Source organism: Chiloscyllium plagiosum, unplaced genomic scaffold (genome assembly GCF_037043375.1).
Source record: "Chiloscyllium plagiosum isolate Xiang-an unplaced genomic scaffold, Cpla_swu_hap1 HiC_scaffold_14, whole genome shotgun sequence".
Lineage (NCBI taxonomy): Eukaryota > Metazoa > Chordata > Chondrichthyes > Orectolobiformes > Hemiscylliidae > Chiloscyllium > Chiloscyllium plagiosum.
The window spans coordinates 92,870,673-92,879,206 of NW_028270152.1; the positions used below are offsets into that span (position 1 = coordinate 92,870,673).

Here is an 8,534-nt window from a genome sequence, read left to right on the forward strand (position 1 = left end):
TGGACAGGGATTAAAGGAATCTAATGAAAAGTAGCACTTCTGCTCAGGACGTGTCGAGCAGTGTATCTGGAAAGAGAAACAGAGATAATGTTTTAACTATGGAACATTCCTGATGAAGAACTCGAGTTTCCCAAGTCTAATCAAATTACCGGCCTGGTTCACAAAATAGTTTTTCTGAACTTTGAGCGAAAATTGTACCAGCAGGAAAGCATTCACAACGTAGTCAGCAGGATTCGGACCTACGTGGGGAAACCCCAATGGATTTCTAATCCATCGCCTTAACCACTCGGCCATGACTACCGACAGCTCAGGTGGGTTGAGCATTGACCAAATCAGCCGTGATCTCATTGAAAGCTACCGTTGACTTGAGCGAAATGCTTCCATCTCCTTTCATACCTTTGCTGTCATTTGTAAGATGCGAGACACCAATGTAAAAAAAGAAAAGCACAAAGGTAGGAAAAGATATTTGCAGGCAAACTGAGTCAAAATTATTTATTGAAAGTAAAATCACACTTGGCAATTTGCCATATCTCTTTGCGAACATGACCAGCAGAAGTAAGCAAAGGAGCTATTGATCTGAGTATTCTCGGACCTGAAGCAAACAAAGTTTAGTGACATATTCATTTCTTTTTCTGGCGAACGAAATGATCTTTCCTGATGGTTACAATGAAAGAGATGGTTCCCAATAAAAGAGAGAGATTAATTCGCATGTAGATATATTTCAATGTGACACGATTCATTTTCAGTCCCTAATTACCCCAGAGATGGAGGAGGTGAGTTACTTTTCTTCACTCTTCAACTCCTCAGTACGGAGGTACAAACATGAAACCGCTAGAGATGGAGTTCTTGAATTGGGAACCAGAGACACTGAAGAAACTAGGCAAAAGTGAGGACTGCAGATGCTGGAAACCTGACTTTAGATCAGAGTGATGCTGGAAAAGCACAGCAGGTCAGGCTGCATCCGAGGAGCAGGAGAGTCGACGTTTCTGTTGCCAGTCATGCTCCGCTGCACAAACAATTTTCGTTTTTGACTCAGATTTCCAGCACCTGCAGCTATTTGTTTTATGTTAACCTTCATAATGTTTTGGACAAAACCAATGACCTGCCAGCATCGGAAAATCGGCAGAAGTACTGGTACACCGATATGTTTGCTGAACAATACAACCATTCCATGAGCGGGAATACGATCCGGGCCACGGTGCTGAGAATACCGAATCCTCACAAGTAAATAACAAGACAAGGCGATAGATACTATTGTACTTGGTGTAAATAAAAGACCCTGTCTGAACATTTTCGTTGCAGATTTTTTTCAAATTGTCTTCGAAGATTTACAAAGTGGGAAAAGGCCATTCCGCCCGTGTGCATTGCGGCTAATCAGAGAGCCATCTATTCTAGTCGCAGTTTCGAACTTTGGCCCAAAGTCTCGTGTGTTCTAATGTTTCCAGGTCAAATGTCAATGAGGTTATCCTATGTTCTTAAATGGCACAATAATAGGACAGAAGTATAACGAATTGTAACTCTTTTGAGGAACTCATGCTCATTTTCACCCACAGAGGGAGACACACCAGAAGATACCGCCAAACTGACGGAGGTGTCCGTTGTGGAGAGCTGGAATTTGAAATGGACAATAGGACAAATGCAAGCTTTACATGCGGAAGCACAGAGGCGATGTCCCGAGAGAACTTTACAGGGGAGCGTCAACGTATACCACGGTTAAAGCAAAACATTCCCCCTCGAGCCAGGTAGGACTTGAACCTACAATCTTCCGATCCGAAGTCAGACGCGTTATCCATTACGCCACTGGCCCAAGAGACAACCCTGCACTTGGCAGAATGTCGATATGTAATGCCATGGACTTTCACGGAATCAGAATTAAAAAGGTGAACAAGCAGCGAAGATAATCACCAGCATTGCTTCACTTCGAAGTTTCCAATTTGCGAAGCAGTGCCTTTCACTGGCAAAGGAGAAACATTTGTACTCAGCTGCCTGCTTCAGGGTCGCCTCCTTCTCTGCTGGAAGTTTCCATCGTTTTATTCACAGTCACGACGCGATTTCATGATCCACTCCAGTGAAAAAGTGTCATGGTGTCGTCCAAACAAGACCCTGCAGATACTCAGCGAGAGACCTCCGGTCATTTCGAGCTCAGGATGTGGAATTAGACGAGATGCGTGACACCTTTTATTGGCGCCGCCACTTCACTGCAAATTAGCGGCTCAAAACGAGCCGTTGTTGCATCAACTTGATTTGTACCTTCCTGTCGTGCTTTTGCTAAACAACATCAGAAAGATCCCATCCGGCCCAGCTGACTTAAATATTTTCACACTCTGCAGTATGTTGTGGTTCTGTTCGCCGAGCTGGAAGTTTGTGTTGCAAACGTTTCGTCCCCTGGCTAGGGGACATCATCAGTGCTTGGGAGCCTCCTGCGAAGCGCTTCTTTGATGTTTCCTTCGGTGTTTATAGTGGTCTGTCCCTGCCGCTTCCGGTTGTCAGTTTCAGCTGTCCGCTGTAGTGGTTGGCATATTGGGTCCAGGTCGATGTGTTTGTTGATGGAGTTTGTGGATGAATGCCATGCCTCTCGGAATTCCCTGGCTGTTCTCTGTCTGCCTTGCCCTATGATAGTAGTGTTGTCCCAGTCGAATTCATGTTGCTGGTTGCCTGCATGTGTGGCTACTAAGGATAGCTGGTCGTTTCGTTTGGTGGCTAGTTGATGTTCATGCATGCGGATTGTTAGCTGTCTGCCTGTTTGTCCTATATAGTGTTTTGTGCAGTCCTTGCATGGTATTTTGTACACTACATTAGTTTTGCTCATGTTGGGTATCGGGTGTTAAACTACTGGACTTGTGCCTCACAACACATTCACATTCAACAACCAGATATACGAACAAATCAACGGAACACCCATGGGATCACCAATCTCGGAACTCATGCAAAGGTGAGAACAAACAGTCCTACCACAAATTCAACCTAAACTCTGGGTCAGATATGTCGATGACACGTTTGTAATCATTAAAAACACGGAAATAGAAAAAAACACACCGGATCATCAACGCCACACTCACAGGAATCCGATTCACGAGAGAAGAAGAAAAGGATAGCCAACTCCCATTCCGAGACGTGATGGTACAGAGAACACCGAATGGAGAATCCCCTACAAGGGTATACAGGAAAGCCACACACACAGACGAAGTCCTAAACTATGAAAGTAACCACCCCAACACACACAAACGAAGCTGCATCAGGACACTATTCAAAAGGGCCACAACACACTGCTGTACACCAGAACTGCAAAAAGAAGAAGAGGAACACCTGTACAAGGTATTCGCCAAAAACGGATACCCGCGCAACTTCATCAGCAGATGCCTAAGAGAATGACCACGGAACGAGGACATACCACAACCAAAAGGACTAGCCACACTACCATACATCAGGAACATCTCAGAACTGACAGCCAGACTACTGCGACCCCAAGGACTCATAACGGCACACAAACCAACAGCCACGCACAGACAAACAACTCACCAGAACGAAGGACCCGATATCCAACATGAGCAAAACTAATGTAGTGTACAAAATACCATGCAAGGACTGCACAAAACACGATATAGGACAAACATGAAGACAGCTAACAATCCGCATACATGAACATCGACTAGCCACGAAACGACACAACCAGCTATCCTTAGTAGCCACACATGCAGGCAACCAGCAACATGAATTCGACTGGGACAACACTACTATCATAGGGCAAGCCAGACAGAGAACAGCCAGGGAATTCCGAGAGGCATGGCATTCATCCACAAACTCCATCAACAAACACATCGACCTGGACCCAATATACCAACCACTACAGCGGACAGCTGAAACTGACAACCGGAAGCGGCAGGGACAGACCACTATAAACACCGAAGGAAACATCAAAGAAGCGCTTCGCAGGAGGCTCCCAAGCACTGATGATGTCGCCTAGGCAGGGGGACGAAACGTTTGCAACAATAATTTCCAGCTCGGCGAACAGAACCACAACAACGAGCACCCGAGCTATAAATCTTCGCACAAACTTTGAACTCTGCAGTATTTCGAATATCTCTTCCTTGTGAACCTCAATCTCTTCTAGTCTAGACGCAAGTATCTCTATACCTTCCTCGCCAACATTTTCATTTTCAATAGCGAATACTGTCAAAAAATATTTATTTAGTGCTTCCCCTATCTCCTCTGACTCCACGCACAACTTCCCATTATTATCCTTGATTGTCCCAAATTTAACTCTCGTCATTCTTTTATTCCTGACATACCTATGGAAAACCTTAGGGTTAACCCTGATCCTATCTGCCAACAACTTCTCATGTCTCCTCCTGGCTCTTCTCAGCTCTCTTTATAGGTCTTTCCTGATATCGTTGGAACCCTCGAGCGCTCTAACTGAGTTTTCACATTTTATCCTAACATAAGACTTCTTGGTCTTCTTGACCAGGGATTCCACTTCCTTAGTAAACCACGGCTCACGCGTTCTATATCTTCCTCCCTGCCTGACAGGTACATACTTATCTAGGACACACAGGAGCTTTTCCTTGAATAAGCTCCACATTTTAATGTGCTCATCCCCTGCAGTTTCCGACCGCATTCTACGCTTCCTAAATCTTACCTCGATACATCGTAATTTCCCTTCCACCAGCTGAACCTCTTGCTCCGTGGAGTACACCTATCCCTTTCAATCACGAAAGTAAACCTGAGAGAATTGTGATCGCTGTCTCGAAAGTGCTCACCTGCTTCCGAATCTAAAACCTAGCCAGGCTCGTTACCCAGTACTAAATCGAAAGTGGCTTCGTCCCTTGAAGGCATGTCTACATACTGAGTCAGGAGGCCCTCCTGCACACACTGGGCAAAAACTAACCCATCTATAGTACTCGTACTGTCGTGATCCCAGTCAGTATTTGGATTTTTTCTTGAGTGTTCCAGAGTTTTTCATTGTCCCAGAGTCCAGATGAAGTTTGCATTCCTCACGTACGTGAGCGAGAATGATTTCAATGTCTCAGATCAGTTCCTGTCCCGATAACATCAGAGTCAATGTCCCGTCCTCTACTCGGTCCGACAGTTCACACTTCATCATCCTCCTCTGATTCCATTTCCCAAAGAGTTTCTCAAGATTTCCAAAGCTGGAGCCTAAATTATATGGTTTGTTTCTTAAACATTTTTCCAACTGCCAACTGAAAATATTTTCACAGTATCTCTTCACAATCCTCTGGCTTGCACCATGTCCAGGGATGAGAAGTCCCGTTTGGTGGAGAGATTCCCGAGGCTGGTGAGTTTCACTTTGGAACAAAGATGGTTAAGTGGCAATTTTCTGCGGTTGTTTGTAATGACCGGAGAGGGAGCGGTGGGGAATGAGCACTTTGAAGATCAGGAGGAAGTGTTGCCACTGACCCGGGTCAGAGAACAGAGGACATGGATTAAAGGAATCAAATGAAAAGCAGCACTTCTGCTTAGGACGTTCAATAAAAACTGCAGAAACCCGATGTGTCGAGCAATGTATCTGGGAAGAGAAACAGAGATAATGTTTTGAATATGGAACGTTTCTGATGAAGAACTCGATTTTCCCAAGTCTAATCAAATTACTGGGCTGGTTTGCAAAATAGGTTTTCTGAACTTTGAGCGAAAATTATTCCAGCAGGAAAGTATTCGTACGTAGTCAGCAGGATTCGAATCTACGTGGGGAAACCCCAATGGATTTCTACTCCATCGCCTTAACCACTCGGCCATGACTACAGACAGTGCAGTCGGCTTGAGAATTGACTAAATCAGCCGTGATCTCATTGAAAGCTCTGGCTGATTTGATGAGCTAAATGCTTCCATCTCCTTTCATACCTTTGCTGTCATTTGTAAGGTGCGAGACACCAATGTAAAAGAAGAAAAGCACAAAGGTAGGAAAAGATATTTGCAGCCAAACTGAGTCAAAATTATTTATTGAAAGGAAAATCACACTTGGCAATTTGCTAGATCTCTTTGCGAACATGACCAGCAGAGGTAAGCAAGGGAGCTATTGGTCTGAGTATTCTTGGACCTGAAGCAAACAAATAGTGACATATTCATTTCTTTTTCTGGCGAACGAAATGTTCTTTCCTGATGGTTACAATGAAAGAGATGGTTCCCAATAAAAGACAAACATTAAGTCGCATCTCGATATATTTCAATGTGACACGATTCTTTTTCAGTCCCTAATTACCCCAGAGATGGAGGGGGTGAGTTACTTTTCTTCACGCTTCAAATCCTCAGCGTGGAGGTACAGACATGAAACCGCTAGAGATGGAGCTCTTGCATAGGGAACCAGCGACACTGAAGGAACGATGTAAAAGTGAGGACTACAGATGCTGGAACCTGATTTTAGATCAGAGTGATGCTGGAAAAGTACAGCAGGTCAGGCAGCATCCGAGGAGCAGGAAAGTCGACGTTTCTGTTGCCAGTCTTGCTGCGTTCCGCAAACAATTTTCGTTTTTGGCTCAGATTTCCAGCTACTGCAGCTATTTGTTTTATGTTAACCTTCATAATGTTTTGGACAAAACCAATGACCTGCCAGCATCGGAAAATCGGCAGAAGTACTGGTACACCGATACGTTTGCTGAACAATACAACCATTCCATGAGCGGGAATACGATCCGGGCCACGGTGCTGAGAGTACCGAATCCTCACAAGTAAATCCTCACACGAACATTTTCGTTGCAGATTATTTTCAACTTGTCTTCGAAGATTTACAAAGTGGGGAAAGGCCATTCCACCCTTTGTGCATTGCGGCTAATCAGAGAGCCATCTATTCTAGTCGCAGTTTCCAACTTTGGCCCAAAGTTTGGTCATGGTGTCATGCAGAAACTCAGCGAGTTCACTCAGACATTTTTGTGTGTGCAGAATGATTTGCCACATTTAAGGCAAATTCAATGGCATCCCGAATGGGTATATAGACAGGAAGCGTTGGGAGAGATAAGGAACACATTTTGGCAAATATGGTTCAATTAATTTCGGTTATCTGTTCAGCAGGGACATGTTCGATAGGAGGGTATTTTTCCGTGCTCGGCATCGTTGATGTGCTCCCGCAGCAAATACCAGTTTTAATGGACCATTTGCAAAAAAATGCACTCTGTTTGTTAGGCAGTAAGCGCGTTTGCCTTTCTTTCTGGAGGGTGGATGGGACGAGTTGATCCAGCGATGAGGGTCTTTCCGGACTTTTGCTGCCAATGACCATTCGTTTGGCACCTTCCCAACTTTGCCATCAAAGAGTTTGGCTGAAGAAAAATACCGCACGGATAATGTTACCCCCCTCAGCTCTCCAACGAATCCAGAAACTGACAGCTCTTCATGTGGAACAGAATCAAAACAGAGAGTGTGGACCATTGTCAGACACACCGAAGCATGCATGCTGCCTTTGTTACAGTGCAATCCGATTATGTCATGAACTGCTCAGAGAAACGGCAGCGAACCAATTCAGGACATACTGGAGATTTAGTGCATTGCCAAGTCACAGGAAGTGCTCAACAAACATAAAACAAAACGGAACAGCAATAACCCATGAAAAGTGAAGTTTACCAATTGCACTCGTGATGAAATTAGGTCAACAATGCGCTGATGACTCCATCTGATCGAGAGGACCAATCACCAGCCCCCTTCACCAGGACAGTAATGAAGAAAATGCGAGAAATACAAAAAACATTTCTCATCGCGATTGCCAACCTTTTCGCCACTGCAACAACAAAAACGACGAGCAGATACAATGCAGAATCTGGTTTCGTATCAGCAATGAAATAGTAATATCCATTCACGTTCAGTGAAAACGGTGAACAAAGGAAATTGTCTGAAATATGAATACCCAGCGCAGGCTGCTTGGCTCCCTGATTATACTGCTGCACAGACTTTCATATTTAAAGGTACCTTTCAAAGAGAGTGTTTGTGGCTGTTCATATGACAATGGAAATTGTTGCCCTCGCTCTCACTGCCGTTATTGATCGTGTTGGGTTTGGCATCCTCACCTTGCACGCGGGAGTTCAGTGTACAATTCTCTGCTGTGAAAAATCGGACTGCATTGGAGCAGAAAGATGCGAAGCTCGTGTGCTTCATGGAGATGTTGTTGGAATGTTTTGCGGTGCTGGGAAGTGGGATCCTCACAGTTCTGGGTAACATCCTCAGGGTTGCAGAGCCTGTTGTGAAGCCGACTGTCCTGTGGCGGTTGGAATTGATTTAGTTTCAGTGCCGCTGGGTCCAGTTGTTGGTGTTGCAGATTGGATCCTGATCAATGTGTTTATTGATGGAATCCATGGATGGGTGCCCTGCTTCTAGAAAATCTCTGGCTGCCTTCTGATTGCCATGTTCTATTACTGTTGTGCTGCTCTCGAGGATGCTTTCTGTCTGTACGTATAGCTACTCGGGACAGCTGGCCGTGCCAATTAGTGACGGCCACACAAATTCTTTGCCAAGAATATGTATCCCACAACTGCATTCCCAGATGTCTGGCACACTAAATTGTCAACTAGGATATGCCATAAAGCAATTGAAACATC

The 8,534-nt window shown here is 44.8% G+C and overlaps 2 non-coding genes across 2 annotated transcripts; both read right to left on the reverse strand.

Moving 5' to 3' along the window:
• Positions 1-218: 218 nt before the first annotated feature.
• Positions 219-300, reverse strand: trnas-aga (transfer RNA serine (anticodon AGA)). The gene has a single exon. It is a non-coding gene; the product is annotated as a tRNA-Ser (tRNA).
• Positions 301-1,734: 1,434 nt separating this feature from the next.
• Positions 1,735-1,807, reverse strand: trnar-ucg (transfer RNA arginine (anticodon UCG)). Its single transcript has one exon. It is a non-coding gene; the product is annotated as a tRNA-Arg (tRNA).
• Positions 1,808-8,534: the final 6,727 nt, after the last annotated feature.